The sequence below is a fragment of the Macadamia integrifolia genome, unplaced genomic scaffold (genome assembly GCF_013358625.1).
Source record: "Macadamia integrifolia cultivar HAES 741 unplaced genomic scaffold, SCU_Mint_v3 scaffold641, whole genome shotgun sequence".
Taxonomy (NCBI): domain Eukaryota; kingdom Viridiplantae; phylum Streptophyta; class Magnoliopsida; order Proteales; family Proteaceae; genus Macadamia; species Macadamia integrifolia.
Window position 1 is genome coordinate 108,898 of NW_024870504.1, and position 2,964 is coordinate 111,861.

At 41.5% G+C, this 2,964-nt stretch overlaps 1 protein-coding gene across 3 annotated transcripts in view; it reads right to left on the reverse strand.

Moving 5' to 3' along the window:
• The window catches only part of LOC122069551 (probable sodium/metabolite cotransporter BASS4, chloroplastic), a 57,935-nt gene that overhangs the window by 30,814 nt on the left and 24,157 nt on the right, over positions 1-2,964 (reverse strand). The gene's annotated exons all lie outside the window — the stretch shown is intronic.

Genomic DNA, 2,964 nt, shown 5'->3' on the forward strand with positions numbered 1-2,964 from the left:
TTTTTTTTTTGGGGGGGGGGTACCTATATAACAATGCTAATAATGCCCAAATTTGAAAAAACGACATATAATAAACAAAGTATAGGATATTTTTTTTCTTTTTGGATGAATCAATATATATATATATATATATTAAAAGGCAAAGAAGAATATACAGCCCCATAGGGCAAAAAGAGAGACAGAAAATACCAATGGCCTGCCAGAGAACCATCAAGAGGGGGAGAAGGAAATTGAGGGAGGGAGATCCCAGGAGACAATAATGAGCCTGTTCCTTTGGGAATCTCCAACACCACAATGGGGGGGGCATTTGGGCTTGGAGCTAAAATTAAAGAAGATGGCTTTCCAAATCATAGCCAGGGAGAGAGAGAGTTAGATGTCCATCTACGAAGATTACACTCCATCCAAATGCGATTTATAATACACAAAAGGCAAGTATGCCCACCATATCACAAACTGTAGAACTGGCAAAAGTCATATCAACCCAAACCCATTCCCTATGAAGACCAAGAATACATCTCCCTCTAGGCCAACAACTTTTAAGAGTTCTTTTCCAAAAAGAGGCAAAGGAACAACTAAAAAAGAGATGGTCAGTGTCTTCCACTCCATTCCAGCAGAAACAATATGAAGGAGGAATAGGGATATGCCTAGAGAGGAGGAAGGATTGGGTGGGGAGGCAGTTCGAGAGGGCTCTCTAGGTGGTGAAGCTGTAGCCAAGGATGTGGCCAAGGAACCAAACAATTATGCCAAGGGGCAAGGGGATTGTGAGACCAAATGAAATTCCAAGAAGAAGAGGAGCTGAAGATTCCAGAAGGAGAGACAGACCAGATGACTCTATCCCCTCCACCTCTATGGCCAGGGGAATAGGGGGAGAGGACCAAATATCAAGGAGAGTGGGAGAGGGGGGGCCCAAGAGCCATTAGTGATAATGGAGGCCACAGGGGAGTCTCTAGGTATACAAGAGGAATAGATTGTTCTAAAGCTAATCACAGAAAGGACCCCGGACGGATGCCAATGATCGAGCCAAAGAGAGGTAAAGAGACCATCAAACATAGAGGAGTGGATGGAAGTCAGAGCCAGAGGGCGAAGCTTTAGGATATAACGCCAGATCCAGGAGGAATCAGAGTTGAGAGGGGCAGTCTAGAGGGAGTCTTTATGAAGAAGGGAAGAGTAGACCCAAGAAACCCAAATGCTATAGTGTTTGGAAATAAATTTACAAATGAGTTTGAGAATGCTAGCAGAGTTGGCATCTTGAATTCTTCTGATGCCAAGACCCCCTTCAAATTTGAGAACATAGATGGATGACCAGCTGATGGGGTGGAGGAATCTAGATGTGTCAACTCCTTTCCAAAGGAAGGAGCGAAAGAGAGATTCAGCTACCTTAACGGTAGGATAGGAAGCTGGAACACACTAGACTAATAGGTGTAACGGGATATGAGAATAGATCTGATGAGCTCAAGGTGTCCAGCATAAGAGAGAAACTTGTATTTCCGTAGCTGAAGCCTTTTCCGGATAAGATTGAGCATAGGGGTACAATGGTGGGCCGTGAGCCTAGCGGAGATGAGGGAGAGACCAAGGTATTTAACCGAGAGCGATCCAAGGGCAAACCCAAAAAGCTAGAGAAGAGAAGCTTTAGAGGCTTCAGAAACGCCAGCAAGAAAAATGTGGGATTTGAGGAGGATGATTCGGAGACCCAAGAGGGATTCAAAGAGACGAAAAGCAAGGGCACTTTCTTCTTAAATACATTCTTTTCTTTTCGATGAAATGACAGCTGGACTGACTGTAGGACAATTGTGTTGGATTAGTGCGCAATTTCGAAGAAGTGGAATGTAACTGGACACGCGTTTACGCCAAGGTTTCATTGCACAAAGACAGTGAGGTTTGAACTGACTCGAAGAGAGAGAAAGAGAGGATGAATTGGATGGAGGAAGTATCATCATAAGGCAAAGCAATGGGGTCGACTACATGGATCCAAGAAAATACAAAATAGGAAAGGTGAAAGAAAAAGGAAAATAACACAACACCAGCAAATCAGAAAAATCTCAGCTAATTGGGGTCGGCTACATGGATCTTTGCCCTCCAATCGGCTCTATTTGAGGTCATACTTAGGCAAAGCAATAAATATAAATCAACATAAATATGTGAAGTGTCAAAAAATTGATATAATATGTCATGCTACCACAAGGCCACAAGGCCACACCTAGGCATCCTCCTAGCCTTGGACAAAAGAAGGCACCTCTTGCATCAAACAAGGCGATTTGTCGCCTTGGACAAAAGAAGGCACCTTGACAACTATGATAGATGGGGTAGTATCATGCTATTAAAAACATAAGAATATAAGAAAAGAGGGAGAAATCCAACTAACTAAAGCAAGAGGGTGATTAAGGCATCAAGGCCTTCAACCACATAAGGCCCAAGAACGCACATGCCTTAATGAAGTGAGGCACAATTTCTAAAAATAGTTCCCTATTTTTATTAGGTGCAAAAACAATTTGACAATAACAGTAAAAAACTATATAAAATTACAAGTCATTAGAGAATGCTAATTAGGTTATAGTGTTACCGTTTTGCAAAACCAAGAGTAGGCTTTATATGGTCAACCGAGACTTGTGGCTGTACTGGTCAAAAAAAAGATTGCTTGAATAAAGCAGCCCAACTGCAAAGGGCACAACCACACAAAGGAATATAGGGGCATGAAAAGGCCTGCTTCTTGGTGAAGTACTGCCTCTCACCTAAGTGCAAGGCACATTCCCAAGTCATGTGCATAGTTGACAAATTCAGATTTGGTTCTAATTCAGGTTTAATATGTTTCCCCAATTCAAAAATTCAGTCAAATTTGGACAAAATGTGGACTATATGAAAAAAATTTAACTCGGATTAATTCAGGAATTAACCATTTTTCATCATATTTTAAACAATCAAAGCAATCAAAAAAAAAAAAATGGTCCAGATTTTTATTGAAATTTT